Source organism: Carassius carassius, chromosome 29, assembly GCF_963082965.1.
Source record: "Carassius carassius chromosome 29, fCarCar2.1, whole genome shotgun sequence".
Lineage (NCBI taxonomy): Eukaryota > Metazoa > Chordata > Actinopteri > Cypriniformes > Cyprinidae > Carassius > Carassius carassius.
The window spans coordinates 5,621,240-5,649,168 of record NC_081783.1 but is presented as its reverse complement, the minus strand read 5'-3'; the positions used below and the strand labels follow the sequence as shown (position 1 = coordinate 5,649,168).

General features: G+C 37.3%; 1 protein-coding gene across 3 annotated transcripts in view; it reads right to left on the bottom strand.

Moving 5' to 3' along the window:
* Nucleotides 1-27,929, bottom strand: part of tenm2a (teneurin transmembrane protein 2a) — a 397,797-nt gene that overhangs the window by 285,658 nt on the left and 84,210 nt on the right. The window contains exon 1 of one of the 3 annotated variants that reach the window (XM_059515537.1): nt 6,637-6,966. The exons of 1 other annotated variant lie outside the window; for it this stretch is intronic. The gene's annotated coding sequence lies outside the window, so the exon portion shown is untranslated. Of the gene's footprint in view, nt 1-6,636; nt 6,967-27,929 lie in introns of those variants that run through there. One more of the 3 variants, XM_059515538.1, reaches the window with a different exon arrangement.

Genomic DNA, 27,929 nt, shown 5'->3' with positions numbered 1-27,929 from the left:
GCCAGGAATCACAGTCGGATGATGGTTTTGGGAAGCTATGCTGTAACTCAGCACCAATTCAGTGTGCCAGCGGCGAGGTATCAGAGCGGGCAAGACACTGGTGACAGATGTCTAGGGGGTTCTTCCTCTCCGATACAGGCTGAAGATAGCATCCTGGGCCATTGCCAAATCAGCACTGAGTTTGCCTTTGCAATAAGACACCATCAATCAGGAACTCCCTTGCTAACAGCTAAAACCCATGTTTATACAAAGAAACACAGACATTCATGAGCCAGCTCCCAGAAGTTAAAAACTCCATGAAATGGTTTGACAAGCAAAGTTAACTTTTCTTTGCTGACGTATTTCCTATTAATGAATGTAGAGCACGCAAACTTGCTTTTCAGAGAAAGGAACTATAGTATTATTATAAAGCATATTTATTTATTTTTGTTACTTTTCCAAAAATAGAAACATAAACTTCCATTCAAAACTTTAGGTCTGGTATAATAATAATTATATATATATATATATATATATATATGTGTGTGTTTTTTAAGAAAATTAAGCTGCATTAATTTGATTAATTTATTGCTGAAATATTATCAAAACTTAAAATATCTGTTTTCTATTTTAATATATTTTAAAATTGTATTTATTTCTGTAATGCAAAGCTGAATTTTCAGCATCATTACTCTAGTCTTCTTCTGTGTCACATGATTCCGAAATCATTCTAATATACTGATTTGCTGCTCAAGAAACATTTATTTTTATTATCAATATTGAAAAAAAGTTGTGCTGCTTTTTTTTTTTGTGTGTGTGTGTGTGTGGAAATGTATATCTTTAGTTTTTCAGTATTCTTTGATAAACAGAAAGGTAAAAATAATTTATTTTGAAATGGAAATGTATTATAAGTGTCTTAAATGACACCTATGTTCAAAGTATTAATTCTTTAAAAAAAAAAGCATATGACCGCAAACTTTCAAATTGTATTATATATAATTCATACTAATAGCAATCCTATCCTGCTTTGCAGCAATGAGTGCAGGAGAGACTCTTCTTGTGCTAAAAGTTGCTTTTAAGCTGCTATTTAATTGTAAGTCCGTCTGGGTCATGGATTTGACACCATCACCTAGTTAACGCTTATCAACAGCAACCTGAGCTGTGCCGTGTTGAGGTAAGCCGCATCTGTCCCGGCCTGACTAGAAGTGAAAATATCAGCTGTTAACTCTGTGGTCAGTGTCGGCCTGACCTATCATGAAGAGATATTAAAGATTGCAGATACAGTTCATCAGCACTCTGATGTTCTCAGCTGTCCGTGTGTGAATGCGGTTTTAGATGCATTAGGGTTATTATACACTCCCACCCAACACTGTAATCTCTTAATCTGCTGAGGACTGGAATCACAGGCTGCATCTGTCAGAGTGCTTGACAGTGGAGAGGCCATACACCTAATGTGTCAACACACCACACAAGCATTTTGTGACTTCCTGTGAGAAAGCATTTCAAATCTGGCAGTTTATGCCAAGTCAACAGTCAAAACACTCACCACAAGTGCACACACACACACACACACACACACACACACACACACACACACACACACACACACACATTCATCCATTAGTGAATCTCCATACCTCGGCCAAACACTCCATTCCCTGACACACACACCATCTATCTGGTCTCATTCCCAACTCTCCTTCACACGCCACAGATCTGGCTGAAGGACGCAGGACTGGGGAGGGGGGCTTGATAATGATGCAGACACTCCTATAACTGCAAATGGATTTCGCTACATCAGCCAAGCCAATATGTACACACAAACACATCTACAACAACACACTCACACAAGCGTGAACTAGAGTTTTGCTTAACAATGCTAATTGGTTGAAAAGGGTCAGGCTTACGTTGACAGTAATGAAGACTGATGCTCTGGTGTGTCCACAAATGTGGGAGATGCCAGTGTGGGTATAAATAAATACTGTCAGCGCTAACCCAGATCTGAAGTCTTGTGTACATGCATAAAAAGAGACTGAATATAGTTCATATAACACATATTATAGCAAGCCATTGGAATACAGTAAATTTACAACAGATTAACCGTTTAAAACAGTGTCTACACAATTCAATGTAAGAAATAAATAAATGTGTATATATAAATAAATACACACACATACAGTATATATTTTGAAAATATTTAGATGTTTATTCATTTATATATTTATATTCTTATATTTTATATTATATGTAAATATATTTAATATATAAACCTAAGATACTTTTCTAAAATATATACATGCATGTGTTTGTATTTATATATGCATAATAAATATACACAGTACACACATATATTATGTAAAAAAAATCCTTTCAGTGAAGTAAAACAATTGAAAGTTGAGGGGAAATTCTGATGATGAAATAAATGTTTTTCTCCAATGCATGTTGGCCACAATTATTGGCACCCCTAGAAATTCTTATGAGTAAAATATCTCTTAAGTATATTCCCATTCATATTTACCTGACTAGGAGCATGAAATTGATTATAAATATGAGGAAACAAAGGCTAATTCCCTTAATCATCCATCACAAGGAGTAAAACCAAAGAATATAGTTCTGATGTGCAGAACAGAAAAGATTGTTGAGCTTCACAAAATAGAAAGTGGCTTTAAGAGAAGAGTTGAAGCATTGAAAATCCCCATTTCCACCATCAGGGCAATAATTAAGAGATTCCCATCAACTAAAGATGTTACAAATCTGCCTAGAAGAGGACGTGTGTCTATATCATCCTAATGCACAGTGAGGAGGAGAGTTTGAGCGGATAAAGACTCTCCAAGGATCGCAGCTGGAGAATTGCAGAGATTAGTTGGGCCTTGGGGTCAGAAAGCCTAAAAATATAATATAATAATAAAACAGCCCCTACATCACCACGTCTTTTGGGAGGGTTTCAAGAAAAATTCTCCTCGCTCATCCAGAAACAAACTCCAGCATATTCAGTTGTCAGACGAAACTAAAAAAATAGCTTTTCAGCAGCAAACCAACCAGATTGGTTTAATACAATCAGGGATAAAAAGTACCCCATGTCCAGGGTTAAATATACTGCTGGATCTTTAATGTTGTGGGCCTGTATTTCTTCTGGAGGTCCTGGACATCATGTTCAGATACATGGCATTGTGTATTCAATCAGATACCAACAGATAAAAATTCTAAACCTGACTGCCTCTGTTATAAATCTTATAATGGACCACTCTTATTATGGAGTACTCCAAAACAAACTTCAAAATGAACACAAAAATCAGTCACTGAGCACAAAATGAAGCTTCTGCCATGGCCATCCCAGTCCTCTGACCTGAACCCTATAGAAAATGAGTGGGGTGAACTAAAGAGGAGTAGCACCAACATGGAGCTGTGATTCTGAAATATCTGGAGAGATTTTGGATGAAGGAATGGTCTCTGATCTTTTATCAGGTGTTCTCCAAACTCATCAGGCATTATAGGAGAAAACTCAGAGCTTTTATCTTGGGAAAAGGACATTGCAATAATTGGGTGCCAATAATTGTGGCTAACATGAACTAGAGAAAGCAATTATATATATACAAAATGTGTGTGTGTGTGTGTGTGTGTGTGTGTGTACATATTTTGTCATAATTTTCTCACCCTCATGTCACCACAAACTTGTGAAACATAAATTAAAAGTAATTTCAGTTCTCAAAACTTTTTTCCATAAAATAGCAATCAATAGTAACCAATACTGTTTCTTCAATACTGTTTCTACAGAAGAAAGTTTGTTTTACAAAGTTTGCTCAAAGTTATTGCGTTTTTCCATTGCGTACATTGGTGTGACTATATGGATATTCTGAGGTGGCCTTGAAGCTTTAAGAACCATTCACCTAGAAGAAGTAAGATCTAAAGTCTAAAGCATATATTTATACAAGTTGGACATTTGTTGCTGTTTGTAAACATGTCTTTACATTAAATGTGAAAAACGACAGGCTTACGAAGCAAGGCTTCAGGGTACAGGGGATGCAAACAGAAGGAGTTTACATTCAGCAAAGGTGCTCAGCAGAGTCGGGTTGAGTCGAGCATCTGCTCTCATTTTGGAGTTCGTAGAGAGATCTGTGCTGCTCGTGGCCCAAAGAAGGCAACGAGCCAGTGTGTGAGCTTAAGGGGGTTAAGGCCACACACAAACACACACACACTAACTGAGAGAGAGAATGAGAGTGAGCACTGCTAAGTGTGATCGGCTCTTCACTGCTTGCTCTGCCATGTTAGCTGGAGTTACACTGTGCCAACTGGGCCAGGATGAGGGATTGTGTATGACATGCACGGCTATCCGGCGTTAAAGCCGTTTAGCCATTCAGTGTGAGTGTGTGTGTGAGTGTGTGTGTGCGTGTGTGTGTGTGTGTGTGTGTGTGTGTGTGTGTGTGTGAGTGTGTGTGTGAGCGTTTGCGCGCTGAGAGTTATCTACACATATACTGCTTACATCTAAATATTCGATTGGCTTTCACACACACCAGATACCAAGAGGCTGATAACGATGTCTGGCAGGTGCCAACTTGATAGTAGGATAACCAGTCCAATCTTCATCCCCTTGAAACTACATGTAAGATTTTTAGAAGTAAGGCACAAATACGCAGTTGGCCAGATTGTTAGTCTGTATCTGTGAAAAACTGAAGATTTGACTCATTCTGTTCAAACATCTCACATTCTTGCCCTCTGCTGATCTCTACTTGGTGTCCATTCGTTTTTGAGCTCTAATTGAGAGATACGGTACATGAGAGGGGGATCAGTCGGAGGGAGGGATCGGGGGGAGATCGCGCAAGCAGATGAAAGCCAGAAACCCAGCAGGGAGCTTCCATCTCTTGATCTTTTCTATCTATTTTCTGACCGCCTCATTCATATCGAAGTGCAGCAGTATCAATAAGTACACTAACTCACCTACTTTGAACTCGTCACATAGTAAGGGACATTCAGCCAAGGCTAAGATAGTATAACACAAGATGATAACAGCTATGATTCATAACCGTTCAGTAAAGTCATTCCTCTTTCTTCTGAGACAGCTAAAATGAAAGAACTTGAGCAAGCGTTTCGGGGAGAGAACGAGAGGGTTCTTTAAACCTTGTAATTGGAAATTTGGTACTTAAAGAGATTAAAAAAAAAAACAAAAAAAAAATTCTGTCATCATTTTCTCATCCTCATATCGTTCCAATTCTGTATGGATTTCTTTGCTCTGTGTAGCACAAAAGAAGACCTTTTGAAAGATGTTGGTAATCAAAAAGTTTTGGTTACTATTGAATTTGTTGTCCATAAAATGGAATTCAATGAGAACTGAAACTTTTTGATGTTATAAACATTAAATCAGCTGTTATTCCACAATATTAAACCTTCTGAAGGAAAATAGATGGTGAACAAATTGCAACTGTGCATAATGCATTACTTCAGAGATAAATGAGAAGAATCAATGCTTGCTCTTTGCCATTACATCCATCTATCTAAAGTACACAAATAACAGGGTATTCTAGATCCAAACACATAATTGTCACTGCAAAACGTGCCACATAAATTGGAAACTGCTCATTGTTGGATTAACTTATCCATTAGACATAAAAAGCACTATCGTGGTATCTATAGCACTTACATAAAAACAAGCAACTGGCTCATAGCTTCACCATTTTTAACCAAGTAATTTATCAGAATTTAATCATCTGACATCAAAACTTGTTTTGTGTATTCTAATGGATGATTTATGGAAATCTCAGACCGTAAATAACATACTGTATGATGGTATGTTCCTCATATGCACATTAAATATTGTTAATGAGGACTTTTAAGATATGTATGCATTTTTTGAGGTTTGACATATTCAGTCACTATCCATTATTCTTACACTCTTCAGAATGTGTTAACCAGCAGAGAAAACTCGTACAGGTTTGAAGCACCTTGAGTTGTGAATAAATGATGTCAGAATTTTGGGATGAACTATCCCTTTAAGGTGCATAGCAGCAAAACAGTCAACCTTAGAGAGACACACTGAATATTCTGCTGTAAACGGATTCAATAACACACTGTTTTCCCTGCTGAAACACTAAGTAGTGGTCTGTGCCTTCTCTGACCTTAACAGAGCATAATACACTAATTGCGGCTACACCACTAGCCATTTCTGGCATGTTCTGCAGCTGCTGATGATATATGACCTTATGCGTAGCTGTCAATAGCCAGAAGGGAAATAGATGCAGAGGGTCAGACGGTTCACCGAGAGCGCGCTCTCGTAGATGGACAGTGTCGGTATGCGGTCTCCTTAAACCGGACCGTCACGGACTGTAAGTCTGTTTCTCAACCATCTAGCTTTTAAACCCACAGAACTGCGAAGCGGACGCGAGAGACAAATGAAAACTAAAAAAAAAAAAAGTGTCCGGTGCGTCCTTTTGGCGTTCCGCTCAAGCGCCAGAAATAATGAGGATGATGAAACCAACGAGAGAAATCCACATTACCACGACTAAGATCACACGACAGGGCCAGTTTAATCAAAAGGATCTGTCAGTGAAGCGACACTGTTTAGTTGCATTTTCAGCATTCATACAAGTGTAGAAAAACAGCCGGGGACATAAACGCGTGCTGGTAAAAACACACAGAGCTTGACATATAAATGCAAGATCTTACCTGCGCTGGACAGCCTTTTCATTTCCCGAAGGAAACTTTTATTTCCCTCGAGGAGCACCTTCCAAACGCGACGCCGACGAGTCGATACTTTTCTGAAGATAACTGTCAATTGCTTTAAATATTGAGCATCGCACGTGAAAGCAACTGATAGCAGATAAAATGCCTAACGCAGAAAGATAATAAGCACTGAATGGAGAGTCTGTTAGACGATGACCGTCCGTAGGGAAACGCTGCTGTCCTAAAATGCGCACACGGCGAAACACGGTAAGATCGCTAGTCTCTACAACCTTCTGCTTTGATTAAGCGAAACAGTGGCGCGCGCTGAATGAGCGCGGGTGAGGGAGATCGGACGCTACCATTCACGCTGAGGGACAACTGACCGACGCCTCAAGCATCTGTCCAAGCGAATAAACATTAGAGCTGATGGAACTTGTGAGCCTTCGAGTCGCATTAAACCTAAGAGAATGATTCAACTGTCATTTCCTTAAGGAGTAGACTACTGTATTTGCTCTCTCCTCAGGTACATGCCCTGCATGTGGGTGCACCTGCTTGAGATGTGAGAAGAATGAAAATTAGCTCTCTCTGTCTCTCTCTCTCTCTCTCTTTTCTTTTGGTGTGTGAAAAACACCTGTAATATCATATTCAGAATCATTTGGATTCAGTTATTCATGCAAGGCATAACACAGTTTACAGTGAACTTAATACTATCACAAAATAAACCTAGAAAGGGTGATCAGGATCTAGCTACATTATCCATAAGCAAACGAATTCAAATGCACATTTACAGAGAGGCTGTAATTACAGAGAAAATAAATAAATAAATAAATAAATAAAATAAAAAAGGAGGTGGGGGGGTTGAGATAATGATTTGATTTGTCTCTATTAACAGCAATTCTAATAATAACACACACTATTAACCAAATGCACCATAATCCACTTAAATATGTATCATTTGCAGCCTTCTTGAGCAATGTCAAGGCCAAATTAGTTTATGGAGGTTTTTCACCTGTTGAAGAGATGTTTTGAAAGTGAGGTGACATTCAGCCAAGTATGGTGACCCATACTCAGAATTTGTGCTCTGCATTTAACCCATCCAAAGTACACACACACAGAGCAGTGAACACACACACACACACACACTGTGAACACACACCCGGAGCAGTGGGCAGCCATTTATGCTGTGGTGCCCGGGGAGCAGTTGGGGGTTCAGTGCCTTGCTCAAGGGCACCTAAGTCGTGTTATTGCCGGCCCGGGATTCAAACCCACAACCCTAGGGTTAGGAGTCAAACTCTCTAACCACTAGACCACAACTTTGTTTTATGAGGGTACAGTATGTCACAAATGGGGGGAGGGTTATTGCTCTGCTCACAAACAAGGTGACTGAAATTTGGTCTTTCAGTTCCACAAATTTGACATTCTGATAACCGCATTAATGCACCTGCAATGACATTACTTTAAATAGGCACGAGAACAGGGCAGAATGAAAATGGGATGCAATTACAGCCCATAACCAGGGAGTCATTGTTGAGCGTTTCTGCGTTATTCAATGCCAAACGAAGATCTACCGCATATTTCCCTATAGGTTGGGAACATTAAAGCTCGATTATTTGAGAACACCTTGTTAGAAAAACCCCATGGCTGCTCTTTGAAATGCACATTTCATAAATTTCTTACACTCTACAGGTGATTGTCTGATTTGGTTATGACACAGCATGTGTTCCGTCGTGAAATTTGTTTGGAGACAAAAATGGGGAAGCCTTTAGTTTTGTCCCTGTCGGCTTGTGCCCCCCACCTGCAACAAGATAGAGGCCAGTGAGAAGGAAACTGTTTTGTACCAAGCTGTGATTCTCAATGAGGTTATTCTCTCTGCTTCAAACCAAGACTGCTCATCATGGAGTTGTTTTCCTTGTCCCACAACCAAGATCAGTCGGCTTAAATCCATGGTTCGGACGGAATTCGTCTCAAAGATACAATTTCAGCATTGCCACAACACTGACCATTTGTCCTCACACAAACTGTTACAAAATGTTGATTTGCCTGCGATTCAGAGAAAGTAAAAGAGTGGAAGTAAAAGAGAGAGTGAGTTAGTTTGAAGATGCCTGCGGACACTTGTACAGTCTAAAAAAACAATGCTACAAAGATTTGATTTGTGAAGAAAAAAACTGTTATTTTAACATTTATTTCATAAAAAAAACATGAAAAACATATCAGAGGTTAAAAAAAATGTAGCAGCATAACTCAGTTTCCAACACTGATAATAAATTGGCATATCAGAATGATTTCTGAAGGATCATTTGACACTTAAGATTGTAGGTGGCTGAAAAATGTCTCATGAAAACTCACCTTTGCATCACAGGACTAAATGATATTTGAAATAAATCATAATATAATTTTTTTTTAATCTTAAATTGCTATAATATTTCACAGTATTACCGTGTGTGTTTTTATTTATTTTATTTTTTTATATTAAATAAATACAGCCTAGATGAACATAAGAAACGTCTTTTAAAACATTAAACATTTTTACAGATCCCAAACCTTTGAACAACCATTTATGTATATAACACTTTGTATGTATAAAATTGTAATGCACATGAACCTTTGGAGTTCTTAATGTATGTATAAAAATATAAGTTTACAGGCAGTACAAAATTAATGTCACAGTTCCAATAACTTATGACAAAAAAAAAGAAAGAAAAAAAAAGACAGTTGTTCATGGTTCATAATCACCTGCATGAACATGCTGCAGAGAGCGATGAGGACTGCAGATGTGACCAGAGCAATAAACTGCGATGTCTGTAACTGTAACTTCAGACAATGCTACAGAGAGACAGGAAGTACAGCAGATTGTCTTTGTAATACCAGACCACATGCGACCATATGAACCCCAAGATGTGTTCAAGAACTTGCAGTATATCTATTTACACATACAACTATTCAAAAGTTTGGGGTCAGTAATATGGTTTTAGTCTTATTTTTACTATGGCTGCATTTATTTAATTATACACTCGGATATTGTGAATATGTATTTTTATAATATATAGTGAAATTGTAATCTATTCCTGTGATGCAAAGCTGAATTTTCAGCATTCATTACTCTGATCTTAAGTGTCACTTACTCACAGATGTTGTGTGAAGTCAGATCAGAGCTTGCAAAACAGATAAATCTTTCAGTTTTTTGTGAGAATTGTGCATCAGACCTTCATTAAATGGATGGTGGTTGATCTACTGGCATACCGTTTGAGACTGGGACTAGGCAACTAGGTATATGAGAAAATCTTTCCATAGGAGACCAGAATTTACATGCAAACAGCGCGCCAAAGTCACCTCATGTCAGAGAGCAGTCTATCAGTCTTTTTCCTGCAGATACCACACCACATCATGCCTGCGGAGCCAAATAATGTCTATTTTTGCATGTAAACACATGGTTTTGGAAGCCAAAGATGGAAAACATGATAGTCATGCTGGGCCTGTGTAAGTTTGCATGCAAAATAATATGTATGTGTTTGTTGGAAAGCCAGAAAAAGAGAGAAAAATCCAGGACAGGCCAGCAGTCAAAGCCCAGGTTCAACAAAGATATCAACTTGTAATTTCCAAAAGACAACAAAGGCAATGCCAACGCCACGCTAAAATGATATGGAAGCATGAAATATTGCACACTGTATGGGTGCACATGGATGTTCAATATTTCACCCCTGGGCTGCATTCCAATTCCACCAAGCGCTGTATATTTATGAGCCAGAGCTTCTCTTCTGACTCCAAATGAGAAGGGCAATGCAATCCTCTCCTTCAATCCACACCTGCTGCTATTAGATTTCCACCAAGGCTTAGAGAGCCACAGAGAGCAAAGGTGTGCTTGTAAGCAGATGAGACTGTTGGAATCAGCATGAGGCCAAGCATAGGGAAGACGCAAAGGCCCCTTCCTTTAGAAGCTTTTTTCTCAGGGTTTGTGGGAGAGCCAAATATGCTCACGTTTGGACGTGACTGATGCAGGAGTTAATTTACTTCCCCCAACTGTTCTGAGGGAAGAAGTCCGATGTCAGCAATGTTAAAGCTGCTTTCTTGAACCCTCATCTCTGAGGTAGCCTGGCAGAGGGTATTTTCAGAAGATTATCTGAAGTCCTAATTCTCCTTAGCTCCTAAATCTTACAGACCTGCTATATTCCACCAGGAATGAGGTACATGTGGGAACAACATTGGTTTATAATCTAATCTGACTCCTTTAGAAGCATCGCTTTGGTAAAGGGCAAATTGCTTTGGTAAACTGCACTGCTACATGCTGGAATTAGTGTGGAGGAGGCATTTCGCCTCACAAACCACAATGTAGGCGACACATTCTTTCTCTCCTAATTGCTGCATGGCAACGGACATTCTTGAACATGTAACAGGCCATTACTTACCATGGCAGAAGATGATGGGAGGTTTATCGATGGCTTTGATGTGCAATGAGCATTTCCTGATTGTTTCGCTTGCATCATCATTCATAACAGTGGCAAGTTCCAGGGTTAATGATGTCTCTGTAACTGCAAGCATGGCTTTGTGTGCATGTTCCTAAACCGCATTTGTTACATTTTGAGTAAGATGTATTGCACCGTTAATTATTTAATCAATTTTGATTAATTCCTAAAATGCAAATTAGCTCATTAAAAACCTGAATTTATAGTGTTACAAGTGATTAGCTTACAAAGCAGTACTGTGGCCTTGTGGTTAAGAGTGGATGGATATTTGATTGGAGTTAAATGCATATAATTGGACTGGGATAAAGAAAATGACGAGGGCTAAATTTCTGTATTAACAATAATAACAATTATGAATATTATTATTATTATAGGCAATAATTTATTTAATAATAACAATAATAACAACAACAAAAAAACGTATTATTATTATCACCATCATGTTGCCAGTAATAATAATAATAATAATAGCAGCAGTAGTAGTATTAATAATAATAATAATAATGAAACAAATTATTATTATTATTATTATTATTATTATGAAGGGCGAGTTCAACAAAAGATAAAAAGTAAAAAAATAATAATAATAATGATAAGGTTTGAGATTAATTATATTAATATTAACAAGAAAAAATATTAAAATATAAAAATTATTTCCAAGTGAAGTAAATTTACTTAGTTTACTCTCAAAACTAAATCTGTGCGAGCTTGCAGCCATGTACACAAATTAGAGGCTGCTGCAGGGGGTAAGTGGGCATTTATTTGAAGGGGGTTGCTTTGTGGTTGGGGGGCTGTCTCCCTCAGTAGGGGGTGGTGTTGGAGCACAGGCGGGTTGCCAGAAGGATGTTCCAGAAGAGAAAAAGAAAAAGGGGGAGATAGGAGCCTGGGAGAGAAGGATCTGGCTGAAGGGAGACATGAGGCACAGCACAGCTGGCTCTTAATTGAATTTTTTACTCAGCACTTTCACAGCTGTTTGCTGAGATGAATTAAGAGCTTATATTTGGCACACATCCCCTTAGACACACACACACACACACACACACAAACACATATAGTCTGCCTACCCAGGTCACATGACTGGATGCATCCCAAGCCTGCTTCGGAGACAAAGTCTCACCCTACATGTCCAATGGTGTGGAGTGAGCAGCTATCTCCATTTCATTCTCTATGGGGGCCGAGTGGAAGGCTTGAGCAGGGAATTGTGGGATTGACAGAGGGGCAAGCAGTGAGACCATCAAAAAGTTGGAAAATGTGGAACCTGAATACAAATTAAGGACAAAAATGCTAAGCAAGAGTCGATCACTGCAAGGTAAAAAGAAGTCAAGGTCATGATATCTCTTGTAAATTACCGGCTCAATCATGCATATACAGGAATTCAAACTAATTAAAAACTGGAATTAAAAATTTGTATTAAAATAATGTATATTAGCGACTAACTGCTTTCTAAATAAATACCAAATAAATATTATTATTTTTATTATTATTTATATTAGTATAAAAATATGTGCATGTGCCAAACAGAATTATAAACTGATTTTTATTTGTACAAAATATATGTATATTTGTAACAAACCTTTTAAACAAACAAATAAATGAAACATCTAAAAGAAGACATTTGAGATGTTGCATTATTACTAGGTCAACAATCAAATATTAGCGAATTTGAAACCAAGTTCATGGTTTTGTGGATGTTTTTTTTTTTATACAGATATATCCCTCAAGCAGCAGACTGTGCCAGTGGATGCATGTGGTCAGTCCAGCACAATTAACAATCTTATATCATTGTAGTGTACGGTTCACTTTCAAATACTTACACTCTTGGAAATAAAAATGCTTCATGATGCCAAAGAAGAACCTTTTAGTCTAAATGGTTCCATAAAGAAACTTTAACATCTGAAGAACCTTTCTGTTACAAAAAAGGTGCTTTGTGGAGAAAGAAGGTTCTTCAGATTATAAAAAGGTAAGAAAGAGACGGTTGACTGAATGGTTCTTTGCAGAACAAAAAATGGTTCTTCAAAGGCATTACAGTAAAGAATGTTTATGCGCCTTTATTTTTAAGACTGTACAGTACTGTATCAAGAAACTCCTAAAGCTGCAGGTACAGTAAGAGTTACACTTTTTCCTCAAAGAGATCCACTTATATGTCTTTCCATGTGAGCATTCAAAAGAATAGGATAAAATAGCTTCCTGTACAGTAAAACCAAAAACCAATGGAGGCATAGCCATGGGTACAGCAATAGATAAATGAAGCTCCCTCCTGCATTACAGTTGCTCAGCCGTACCGTTTAGTGCTGAATTAGTGTGATCCGGCCTGCCTCACTTGGCGATTCTTGACCACATCTGAGCCCCGTCAGCCTCTCCTCAGGACATCCCAAATGACAGTGTCTTCCGCTTCATTTGAGTGATTCCTTCACAGTACAGTTGACAACAAATGAAAGCCACCTCATTACATCCCTAAGCCCTGAAGCTAATGGGCCACAGAGAAAACAGGACTCAGCTCCATCCATTAATTATAATAATAACAATACCCAAGCTCCTTGGGCAGCTATTTGCTTTTCTTTTCAATTAATTTCATCACACACACTTGAGGGAGAAGACACAGAAAGCGAGACACATAATTGCAGACACAGAGGTCTGCTATTATAGTGGCCGTAGTAGTTGAACCAATCTTTGGGATCCACAGGAACAAACACTGGAGGTTAAAAGCGTCCCACTGTGCTGCCCAAACAGTACTGCAGAAAGAGGGAGCTATTCAGCGAATTCATGCCGGGGCCCACGAGAGAGATAATGGAAGGATAGCGGAGCCGTGCCAGGGAGACGGGAGAAGAGATAGACAGATACACAATGCAGATAGAAATTTCTCCCAGAAGAGGTGAGGCACAGAGGGGAGGAGCTTTGACATTCCTCTCACCTCTTATCTTCCCTCTCTCCTCCTCTCACCCTCGGGGGCTCGCGCTAGGTGTTTAAACACTCCGGCGAGTGCAATAGGACATCGCTGGATAAGACGGAGAAATCTGCAGACTGGAAAATGTGTTTATGTCTGTATGTCATCCATGCATAATGCAGGGTTAGAGCTCAGCGTTTCCCAGCTCACTCCTCTCACCTGCCCAGTTTATTCTCTCACCAACTGCAGGTTTCAACTATGAGAACAAAGAATGCTGGATATATGATTATTTCAGTAAAAAATATCTAATGTTAAAAACAATTTAAAAATTCAATGAGCTTTTTCTTTTCTTTTTCCTTTTAGTTTTTCTTTTGTTTACAGAATACAGAACAAAAGTTTGACGTTTGTTTTTTGTTTTTTTTTATGTTACATAGCCTAGATCAAAAGTGTCCGTAAAGACTTTTAAATTTTTGCTAATTTAATTAATTTAATTAATTTAAGGCTGTTTTAAGCTTTCTGGTAATCAAAAAATCTTGGAAAACTAATTTTATCATGGTTTATACAAAAACATTAAGTACTAAAAATATTACATACTAAATATTTAAAACATTTGTCAACATTGATAATAATAGGAAATGTTTCTAGAGCAGCATATTCGAAAGATCGTGTCACACTGAAAATTCAGCTTTATGTTAAAATCACATTTTAAAAATATATTAAAATAGATATGTTATTTTAAAGTTTTTTTAAATTGCAAATAACATTTCACAATTTAAAGTTTTATAAATTAAATAAATGCAGCCCTGTATAAAAGACTTCTTTCAAAAAATATGAAAAATCATACTGAACCCAAACTTTCAAATGGTGGTGTATATTTAAGTTTGTTTCTTTAATTAAATTGTTCTTATTACATTAAACATTTTTCTTGTTGTTCAAAATAAACCTCACACAATTCTGTTTAATATTCAAAACAAGAACCTAATTTTGATTTGATTTATATTCTAAAAACTTAATTCAATCTTGAATTTATAAACGTTATTCAAGATACACTATCTGAAAATAGGCTTTTACCTTAAAACAGATTTTCTTTTCAAGTTAATTTATCTTGTTTTAAAAAACCGAAAGGGACAAGTTTCAGACTGTTTGCCTGCCGGGAGGAGTTGGGCATTGGGGAAAATGGGTGACATGCTGCTGCCAGAATGAAATACAGAGACCTCCCAGATTGGATTCTCTTAATGAATTCAGAGATGCTATGAAATCATCTGAAAACTGTCATTTATTTTGTCACTGGTGCCAGATTTATACACAAATAAATCAGAGAGAGAGATGACATTTTCACTCCCGCGATGTGTTGTCATGAAGCAAAACCAACAAGTCTGACAACATACGCTTCCTGCGTACTGCTTGATAATGGAGCACGCGGACTACACACCGACACATGACGGACGGTGATGTCAAACAACCAGGAACATAACTTGGATCAAAAGCTAGATGAGGGTGTTTAAACACTCTTACGGATAATATTTAGATGAAAATAAATGCATCAACAAAGTGTAATATATCTTGATGCCACCAGCTGATTCTGGTAGAATGATGTAAAGATGTAAGTCCTGAAACTGAAAATGCTGTTCTAATAATGGCCAAAAAAGATGCATCACTTAGCCTACATTTTCTGGCATATTTTGGCACTATTATCAATCTTACGCCGGAGTTCTGAAAACACATTATCTCACATTTATTGTTGCAGTCCATCTGGCTGCCCAAGTTCAAACTCCATGATGAAAAACTCAGACAGATGACTCATGAAATGAAAGTGAGGTAATAGGCAATTACCGTCCAATCAGTGTATATCTGTCCTTCCAGAACAGAGGATTAAGAGGATTTTATTATTTGAAAATACATATATTTATATATCCTGCAGTTTGATATTTTTAGTACAATTCTGCTCTCAAAGTGGTACCAGCAGGAGTTCAACTGATTTCAAGTAGACAAAAAGCTTGAGGACAACAGATCTTTTGAAATGGATGCAATGTAAACTGGAATAACACTCGCTCATTCTGTCCTCTATCAGTGAATTTTGGGCACTAGACTTGTGCTCTTCTCAGCAGAATTATTTGTTCAACCTAATAAAAGTTGTTATTGATGAAAACTTGTGAAACGTCTGCAGCTGAGTGTGAATAATGTACTTTCTGAGAACTAACACACACACATTCACACCAAAAGATAGATTTGAAACTCTGCCATCACTCAAAATCCTATGACTTGCTTTCTTGTGTGTAAACAAGATATTTAACAGAATGTCCAAGCTGCTTTTTGTTATACAATTAAAGGAGATTGGGACTAGGAACTTCACTCAGATAGATGACTATTCCATTAATTAAAAACTGCACATGGTTAAACAGTTTAATTCGGTTAAACTGATGGCTGCCACGCATTAGCTTTGTATGTCTCTTGAGATCCTAAAACCATTTTAGTATGATGGGGAGAAAATATGTGTTTCTGCAAGCGCTTATTCCAAAGATGTAGTCCCATGGAAATGGCTCCAATTTTCTACCTGAAATCATGCCCATGACTGCTGTCTGAAACAAGATGAAGTTTTGGCTAGGCAAGGAAATGAAGCTTGTCCTTGCCCATCAATCAGACAGCGTGCAGACAGACAGCTGTTTAATATACAACCACCATTAGAAACCTCTCTCTCTTTCTCTCATGTCTTTCCCTTGCCCCTTTCTATCTTTCCATCTCTCTTGCTCTCTTTCTGCTCCCCGGAGACAGAGCTCAGGTAAAGTGCTATCTATCCACCAACAGGTCTCATCATAACACCACCTCCTGTCTCGTCTTACACCCTATCTTTCAAACACATATGTCTCTTCTGAACACTTATCAAAACGTTTAAATTGCTTCCAGAATGGAGAATAGAAAAAAAATAAAATAAAAAAAATTACTTTGCATTATGTGTATTAATAGTGTAAAATATCAATCAATCAATCAATCAATTAATCCAGCCTGACTGAGTAATATTCAACCGATCTCATCAAAGTACATATCAATAGCACAAGTTTGTTTCGATTTAGCATACTGTTTATATGCAAAAATGGACTTTGGCGTGCATATTATACGCAATGGGTAGTATTAGGGTTGTGGGATAGATGCGTATCATATGTACACGATAACTGCATATCATATGCACGCCGACAAATTTCTTATCACAAAAAAAAAAACTGTAGTATATGCACGCCAAACAAGTGTGTATCACATGCACGGCATTTTTGCGTATCAATACCATGATTTTCTGTTTTTATTTGGCATATTTATATAGTTGGACTGGGCTTGAATATTTCGGCCTATGTACTACCACATACCACAAAAGAAAGAAAGAAAGAAAGAAAGAAAGAAAGAAAGAAAGATTCATAAATATTCTTTCAAGGACAACATTTTTATCCATAAAAACATGTCTGTCCTAAATAAAAAAAATGTTTTATTACTATTTATAAATTAAATTACTATTTTATAAATAAATTAATTAATAATGAATTAGTTTTACACAGAGATAAAGGAAAGGTTGTTTATGACGGATGTTTCTTTAGTGTCTTGATTTGAATCTCATGTCTGAAAATATTTTTGAGTTTAATTTATACATGTATTATGTTTAGTTCTTTATGAAGTTACTGGCCACGGTTTATTTGCTTCTCATTTTTTTTTAATAGCCAATTTTTGCATTTGGTGAATTCTGGACCTTGGACATTCAGTAAACTGTCTCCAAATCCTTTCTTCAACATGTTGAGTCGGCTGGAATGTTACACCCACCGCCAGGTGATTTATTTTATATTTTCATGCCTGGCTGTAATTTGTTGTTTAACTGTCATGGTTTTGTTGATGAAATAACCAATATCATTCTCTCATGTTTCTTTTTCTCTTTATTCTTCTTTTTCACCCTGATAAGAAAAACTGCAATTTCATTTGATTCATACAAAGAGTTCAGTCTGTGCGAAGACACAATGCACGCTCAGACAATCAATATTTCCCCCGGCTCTCACTCCCATCCTCCTAATATATTGAAAATGAAGTTAGAAAGATTGATTCTGTATGCGGTGCAACGGGCCAGTAGAAAATTAAATGAAAATGTAAATGAACGCTGTTTTGTTTCTCCAAAGTTGCACAGCGAGGTTTTTGCTGTCCTCAATTTGTATAATTTGGTATTTGTAGCCATTCACAGATACAGCGTGACTCTGCGAGCTAGTTTTGATTATTTATGACCCTCGCTAATACACAAAGTGTCAGGACAATGTGATGACAGGAGGTGGGGTGGCTGAATACATTGACTTTTTTTGAATACATTGAATTATTCCCCCTTCTTATCTGTTCTAGTGTGTTTTGCATTCAGTACAGACACGTTCCTCATTCAGGAACCTCATTCAGAGATTTATGAAACTATTCATCCTTTAGTGATTCAGAATACCTGATCATTAAACTTTAAACATTTAGCTATACACATGTGAATGGAAAAAAAATTAAAATAAATTATATATATATATATATATATATATATATATATATATATATATATATATATATCCGAGGATCTTCATCAACCAACTGAAAAAATAGAGGTGAAGGCCAGCGATTTAACAGACATCCACGGCTATAGGAAAATACAATCTTTTGTTACACAGACATCTTATGATATATCTGCTCAGACGGTACTGTACATCACCATACTGTAATGGCTCTCATTGTTGTAAGGGATCTGAGAGGTGCTATTGTAGTCAGGCTGAGTCTAAATGGCAGTGTGGGGGGACGTTTCTGTACTAAACTGCCTTTCTGATGACTGCTCACACTTTATCCTGAACACCTGCTTCCTGACATGCTCTCCCAATCTCCCAGACTCCCCATTAAGCAGAACATTGAGGGCAGAAGAAAATCTGACATAAATCCTCAAAAGAAAGGGATATTCCTGCAGATTAAAACACTCTCCAGGAAATGCAGAGACAAGTCTGCCATTAAAGCCCATTTAATCCTCTCTGGAACATGACGGGATTGTTACAGTACAGCGGAGATTGCCAGAGGAGATAGACGCAGTGCTCAGGCATCTCTATTTCCCCGTCCACTGGCGCGGTTTCCTATGCTCTATTTGTAAAGTCATCAAAAGATGGAAATTGAAAAGAAAGGAGAATGTCTGAAATGTGTTTTTGAATGATGCGAGGCAAAATCTCATGCTCTCTGCTTGTCTCTCATCTAGTGTACTTCCAGACTTGGGGAATAATGGTTTACTATAACAATCAGGACAAAAAGGTAGGTGTATTCAGTTACAGTTCCGTTTGTTTAAAAATAGAGAAAACAAGCAGAATTTGTGTTTTAATGAATAACTGAAGAGATATAGCAAGATAGGATGGTGTGGTGGATGCTGGCATTGGCAACATCATGCTGGCATCATGCAAAACAAGCAGTGGAAGTTCCTGTTTACCTCTTCAGTTTGACGAGAGTACGCTTCTCTGATTGAACATGAAGTGTGACTTAGCGGGTAACTTTCAGAGTAGCTTTCCAAGGCTTCTGAGAATGTCTGATCTCACCTCTTACTCTCACATGCGCAAATGACACTGCACTCATAACTCAGCTCAGAGTCAAAAACTGACACACATCACAAACCAACTTCAGAAACTTCCACCTTAAAAATGCAATTTTACTAACTTTTTTTCTGTTACAAAGACAAAAATGTAAGTAATCTAGCATCTACCTGTCACGGTTGTGTCAAGTAATGCACACGAGAACAACAATAGAATCAGTACTTTAATAACATCTAGGAAGAAGATAATCCACAAAGATGAGCAGTAGACACACGCCAATACAAATGTAATACCAGACGCAGACTAGAACAAAGGAGTGAGTTTGACAGCTGATGACAAACAGGTGATGGGAATTAACTAATGAGCACTAATGAATCAATGAACTAAACTAGGACAGGAACAGAACCAAATAAGGGCACAGAATGACTAAACAGACCAGATGACTTAAAGTGAAGAACAACAAAACAGTTCATAAGTGTTACCACTTTAATTAGCATGTGAGGTATTATAAAAGTGACTAAAAGTAATCAATACTTAAAAGGAATGTTTAAAAGATTGAAGTCATAAATTATTTTAATTCATTCATTCATTCATTCATTCATTCATGCAAAGATGCATTTAATTGATTAGTAATGACAGTAAAGACATTTACAATGGAACAAAGGATTTCTATTTCAACTAACTGACGTTCAATATTTATTTCTATACATCAAGAATCATGAAAAACAAAATGAATCACGGTTTTCACAAAAAAAATATTAAGTATTACAAATATTTAATTTATTTACTGAATATTCAAATATTAGATTTTCCCAAAAAATTTCAGCACTGATAATAAGAAATGCTTATTGAGCAGCAAATCAGCATATTAGAATGATTTGTGAAGGATCATGTGACACTCAAGACTAGATGGTGAAAATTCAGCTTAGCATCACAGGAATAAATTATATTTCAAAATATATTAATATTGAAAACAGTCTTTGTGAAATGGAATAATATTTCACAGTATCACTGTTTTACTGTATTTTTGTACTGTATTATACTTCTTTCAAAAACTTAAAAAATTTTACCTACTCCAAATGGTAGTGTACATTTTTCCTTATTTTATGTGGCACAACAATAATAAAAAGAGTGATAAAAGCTTGTATAATGCATAGAATCTGCTCTTCACTGCACTAAAAAGCTTCCTTTGTTCGCCAGGAAGTAAAAAAAGCGAGAAATATGAAACTGTCCATCCAGCCACCAAGAAAACACTGAGGATTTAACTTTCCCAGTCCCAGACGTTCCATCTGACAAACAATGTTCATGAGCAGACCTGTAAAAACACTTTGAATATCAATTAACAACATGGCCCATACTTTCCCCCAGTCTCCTGCCTTACCGAAGCAGCATTCACTGACCTCAAGAACAATGCCTATGAGGCCTGGCAGTCACATGATGTCTAACCAGACACGGAAATTTCTTTAAACAGGATTTATCCTGCTCTTCTGAATCTCAGACAGCTTTAACAATCAATCTAATGCCTCTTCCCTCAAGGTTTGCATAATCCAGTGGCTGAGGAGTAACACAAGTGCCTTCCCTGCTTCTGATTTATTTCTTTCTGCATGAAGATGAGACGCTAACAACCTCCCCTCGGACTAGGAAGCACTGATAATACACTCTTGTCTGGAAACATTTGAGCGCTGTGACTTGTCCCATTCAGTCTCTGATGTGAACAGAGGGAACACTGCCACAGCACTAAAGAGGAGGTTTCTAAAAATGTTTTATCCCTTCCTTGAATTACAATAGACAAATATATAACCACAATGAAAAGAATCTAATGCTTCAAAGTCACCAGATAGAAGAGGTCAGTCTTATTAAACAGCTGAAGTCAAACATCTAGACAGAGTGGAGTGGATTAATGCCTCAGAAAATTAAATCAAGGTCAGTACACATGACCTGTACGCCCATTTCAGTCTTGACTATCAATCTATTGTGCATCCAAAGAAAGAGCCAGAGCTTTACATGTGCCTGTTACGTCCCTGTGGTTGTGCGTGGCCGTGTTTTTTCTCTCTCTCTCTCTCTCTCTCTCTCTCTCTCGGACTTTTCTTAGGGTCACTCCCCTCTGGCCTGGTGATTGGCTTTGAGACCTGTCAGTTTCTATCACTGGCGTGACATCACGTCTCCCACAGCCAATCAAGTTTCCCACCTGCAGCCAATCAAGCTCCTGCCAGCAGTTAAAAGGACGCTGAAAAGAACGCGAGAAGCAACTTGTTTTGATGCCACTCTGTTTTTGTTGTTGCTTTGTACGCTTGCTTTCAGTAACCCTTTTGTTTTCGTTGTCATCTTGTTTTGAACATCGTTTTGACATTTGTTTTACTTTGTTTGATTTCGGACTTTTTGATGGTATTGAGTAAAAGACCCAGAGTAAAGTGGACAGGTAAAATGTCACGTGACTTACATAAAACAACACCTAGGTGACTTGATGTATATACACCTCAGGTAAGAAAGTGAATGCCAACTTCTGTATGTTTTGTTTGTTAGCTAGGGTAAGTAAGTTAGGGCGTTTTCTGACACTGAAGATTTGACGTCTTTTCTTTTCTTTATTTTATTAGTCAGGTAAGAGGTTTACTTACAAGTTAGAATGAGTTTTGTTTTGTTCTTTTCATTTCTTTGGCTTCACTAATTGTCCCCTTTTTCTCTTGGGTTATTTATTTTTCTGAGATCTAATATCTAATAAGCAAAAATGAGCTTAATACTTTGTTATTAAATATTTTAGAACTAAATGTAGAACATAGAAATTCCTATACTATTTAAGATTTTATTAATTTCCTTGACTTTTTCAAGACCTGGAAATCATGCAATGTCAATTTGGGGGGGAAAGTCATGGCTTATTAGAAAACTTAAGGTTTGCATCAGGTTTGTAATAATACTACTACCAGCAGTGCTACATTAGTCATATTTATTTAAAATATGTATTAATATTTTGAATTTGATTGTTTTCATTGTGATTTTAAAGTTTTTGTAATTTTTTATATTCTTTTTATTATTTCTATACAATTCTATATGGCTTTTAATAAATTTTATTTCAGTTTCAGTTCAACTTATTTCACTCATTTGGCAAAATAACATTTGTCATTTTTGTTTGTTTTCCATGTAATATGTTTTCTTTTTTCCAGCACATTTTAAATTCTGAAAAATATTTGTAAAGTTTTAATGATAATTACAAACAAACTTATTCCCATTACTCTTTTCCCCTTGGTAAGCATTCTGTTTGGAATCTGCTAAAGAAGTAAAAGTGTGTTGTGAATACTGTCAAATATCCATTTACAGGGTAAACGGGGTCAAGACATTTTTGAACAGCACTTCTGAGGAAGACTTCTTAGTGAGTCTGGAATGGTTGAAATATTAGTGTGGTTCATAGCCAAGTTGTGTGGGTCAGACGTGCATGAGCGTTATTGCCATGTGTGTCATCGCTATGAATCTGCTATGGGTGCTACCACAACTTGGCTGTGTCTAAAGTTCTGGTGCAGAGGAGGGCAGAATCCTCCAGACACTGAATAATCTCCAGCCTGAGAAGATGCAAATTATCATCCTGCGTGGAGATACATGCCTGATGCTATGATTTGAGGCCTTTCTAACAGATGGTGTAAAGAAAAGTATGGTTTACTCAAATGCAACACATAAGTGTCAATACACTTCCTTACTAAACAATTGGCAGCGAAAGATTAGCTTACAAGCAAAGTCATATAAACAATTTGATGTTTTATCATAGCCTTACCCTCTATAAACTCAAATGATACATAACACACCTATAAACTACACACATTTTAAGCCAAAATAAATGCATATGTCAATTTCACACAGCTGATGGATTCAGGAAAAATTGTCACACAAACAAAACCACAAAGTGCTCATCTAAAAGGAAAAAGTTTCTGTCTGTTGAAAGAAAACATAACTAATAGAGAAAATAGTGTACCATCACACCTATTTAAAGAAGTGCTATCCTTTCTCATGCTCCGAAGAAAATGACAAAAATTACACATGACTGTGTAATACTACACTGTCTTCTGTGAATGAATGACTATTTCCCTAAAAAACCAAGTGTGTATGAGAAATAATAAAGTACATTTGTAAAGTTGACAGATTAGAGACAGCTCGGAAAGAAAAGGAAAAGGAAAGGAAAGGAAATGCCAGAGAGATGCCAGAGTGAATATACACAATATATGCCTACCGGATGAACAGAAGTGACGCAAAGAGCGTCTGACCTATTTATGAAACTGGCAAGAGAGCAGCAAAGAAACATCAAAATACTTCAAAGGCTTCTTTTTAATGCCTCGTTGTAACTAAGTTTGGAAATGTCTACATATACACATACACCCTCTCTAATTTTCATAAACAGTCTGCATTTCAAAGACATCTTGGCAATATTTTGTGAAATAAGATGAAAGGTGTTGGGTTGAGTGACAGAGGGACATGAAAGATGGACAGAGTAGCAGATGTCAAGGTTCTGATGATGCAATTCAGAATACAAGCATTATGAATAGGCATAGTGAATTACTTTGGTGTTTTGGAATTACATTCATACATAAGTTTATTATTTATTTTTAACAGTTATTTACTGTAAAACATATCAAGTTTTCAAGAGTTTTCATATTGCACATTCAATCAGTATCATGTGGACTGATTAATACAAAGAATCAGACAATTAGACAGGAGGGGGCGTCTGATCATAAAACAAGCCCCCGTTTGTTACGACGTTTAGGGGCTGATAAAACTGAAATCAATAACAGCACAATAATGAAGCAGCATGCAGAAAAGTGGTTAGAAAAGTGCCATTTATAGCAGCAAGAACTGAAAATGTTTTGTTATGAATTTGACAAATAACTCTTTCAACAAACTATAACAGTGTTATTTTGAATATGGTGCACTTTCTTATAAAGCATAGTATGGTATGTGTCATTTCAGCTGATTTCTTTAGAGATGGAAACTGAAACAATCTTTTTGTTAAGAGAAAATAATAATAATAATAATAATAATAATAATAAAAAGTGAAAAAGCAAAGTGAAAGTGACATGTGGCCAAGTATGGTGACCTATACTTAGGATTTGTGCTCTGCATTTAACCCATCCAAGTGCACACTCATAGTAGTGAACACACACACACACTGTGAACACATTGCCGCGAAGCCCAGGGAGCAGTGCCTTAGGGTTACAAGTCCAAAATTTCTAACTAATAGGGCATGACTGCCCCCATACAGCACAATTAAGAAAGAAAGAAAGAAAGAAAGAAAGAAAGAAAGAAAGAAAGAACGAATTTTAAATAGTAATATCTGACAGAGAAGCAGTACCTTGGACAGCTCCTATGACAATGTGAGTGGTGTGATTCAGCACCTTGGACAGCAACACCGGCCTGAAAAGCTCCATGTGTTTCCGAGTTTCAGTCTTCTGGGGGGTGACTGCTAGAAGGCCAAGCTTAGTCAAGATATATATTGCAATAACCTCTTTAGCTTTAAAAACCTCACCAAATGAGGACAGAGCGGGACACATTAGTCAGCTGAACTGGCCCACAAAAGAAGAGGTCTGGAGACATGCTTTCTTCTGTCTGGGTAATGACGCTTTATGTGCTTACACAATTCTGTTTTGTTGTGGTAGCAACTGGAGCAAGTTAAATGTGTCTATTAGTCACAAGTGAATGATTAAAAAGAAGAAGAAAAAATAAGTTTGTTTGAAAACATAACATGTTTGTGTGTCTGTGTTTATAGTAAACCCTAAATAACAGATGCTCTTAACTACTAAAACACCATGTATCTGTCTCAGTACCAACTCATCTCACATTTCAACTTCCTGTGGGATCTCTCTGGTGGGTGCTTGCTTTATTTACACAGAGATAGAGTTGTTTCACTGCTCATTGGCACACAGAGCAACAGAACAGACGTTAGGCAGCTCATTACTCCTGAATCACACTGATTTGGAAATCAAGAGTAACTTTCCAAACACAGAGACATTTGATGAATAAAACGTATTGCAAGAAGGGGCTCCATCTAAAAGCATGCTTCATCTTTGCCAATTGCATTTTCAACTCCCGGTTATTCTGTTACCTGCGGGAATGATGAAGCATTTCTGAAACTAAGAGTGTGTTCTGGAGTGAGAGATCACAGGAGGAGCTGATGAATGCTGATGATCATTATTCTAAATGTATAAATCTGACCACTTGACATTAAATTAGGGCTTAAAATAAATGCATTAAGATGCCAGCTTCCTTCTCCTAATGGCTTCCATGAATACATAATTAGGCACAATATTTCTGGCATAAGACGAAATATAAGAAACAAATTCCAATGCAATTAGGAAGCTTACGTGTGAATTTGAACTTGAATGTGCAGGCGGGTAAAATATCCCCGAGATATGAAAATGTGGGCATGCTTTTGCCGGGTTTGTGAGTCTTGGCAAGAATAGAAAATTGGAGAACCTGTTTCATGCCTCGCTAATTCCTTTCATCTTTACAGACACTACATCAGAGATAAAAAAAATGAAGGATGATGAGTACCTGCAATAAAGGAGTCACATTTCACAGGCCTGAGACTGCTTCACACAACTGTGACTTCAAAACCGAAAAAGCATAAAATGAAAATTAGCTACTCACCTAAATGAGACACTCTTGGTGCTTTCTGATGCCTAAGACGAATGAGAAACAAACAGATTTTACTCTGTCTGCATGAGATAAAAACATGGGACTTTTATTAAGAGAATTTTCATCAAAGAGAAAATCACCTAGATAAATTGGCTTTAGTTTCTGTGTGCAAAATCACTCTGTGAACTGATTTTAAGCTTACAGGGGGATTTACTTTTGCAGACTAAAGTGAGAAGCAATATGTGCTTGACATTTATTCTTAGCAAGTTCCCCCTTAGTGTTATTTGCTATATTGCGGCATCGTTGTTGGGCAGAGCACTTCTTGCCCACTCAATAAAGATCTATGGGCTCCCCTGACAACTTAAAATGTTGAATGCTCAAAGCAGCCTTTTGCTTTTTCAAAGCATGAACGAACATCCATAAAGGCACACAGTGGAGTGTAGTTTTTCGAATCCATAGGAATCTGCGCTCAACTCTCTCTCGGAAAAGTGTTCAGGGAACACAGGCGCTGGTGGAAAGAATAACAAACATTAGTTTAAATGCTGAAGCCCAGCCTCATGACGTTGCCAGGCACAATCAATCCACTGCCATGCACTTATAAAAATAGAGATGCGATCTGTGGCTTAGCTGGATTGTGGGCTGTCTAAGTGTTTTGTGTGCATCCAACTTCCCTACTGCTGGAGGAATGATGGGACATGTGTGGACAAAGGTAGGCCATTTTGAGTTCCTGCTCTCGCTTGCTTCAGGCTACAGTGAGTGTCTTCAGTCATTGCACAAATGTCATTCCTCAAGCCTACATTGCGGAGAGATGTGAAGACTGTATTTATCCAGATGCCAAAAGCACTCCTCACGTCAGGTGATAATAAACACATTATCAAGGAGGAGAGAGGTGCAGTCATATTACAGGCACTGGAAAGCATTCACAGTGCATTTAATACCTGGTGCAAATGCATGGTTTAACACACACACACACACACAAAAAAATGTTTAAAATAAATAGCACCATCACAGAAAAAAAAGTGGCGAACTACATTTTTGTCTTGCAGTGAAATTGTATATGTAATTATAAACTGAAATTGCTTTATTTTATTTTTTTTGCTTTTCTGGATGAATTTGAATGTTTCCCTCTGGGCTGTATGGTAATTAAATGGCAAACTCGTCAGTGGGACAACATTTACAAAAATAAAAACTTTTCACAATTCAAATCCAAACAGAACAATTAAAGCAGTGAGCTTTAGGATAAAAAAAAAAAAAAACATGTTTCTAGATTGGCATCACTAACCTGGGAATTAAGCACAAAGTTTGAATTGGAGTGGAAATTGATTGCGACAGGTGGCAAATTTCAAAATGTCAAGAGCTTTGGTAAACCGATGCCAATTTCTCAGCCTTTGCATTATTGTTGGAGTATAATCCTGGAAGAGCACTTCATTGACCAAATGTGTCCAGCTTTGCTGTGTGTGGACTCAATGCCACAAAGACACACTAACACACACGGGAGCTCAGGCCTTTAGAAATACAGTACTGAAGCGAGGAAAGTGAGAGGGAGGGCAAGAGTAGGAAAAACAGCAGTGTAACATTTACTGCTCTGTGCAGTGTGACCTAGTTGTCCACCTGCACTGTTCTCTTTTATAAAATTCCTCACCACATTCTCAGAGTTACAAGTAACATTCACTGTATATTTACAGTAAACACAAAAGGGTTGACAGAAATGCTTCTCATACAGTGGAAGTCGATGAAGCAATTTTGCAAAGGGTCAGATACATTTTTTTTTCAGATCCT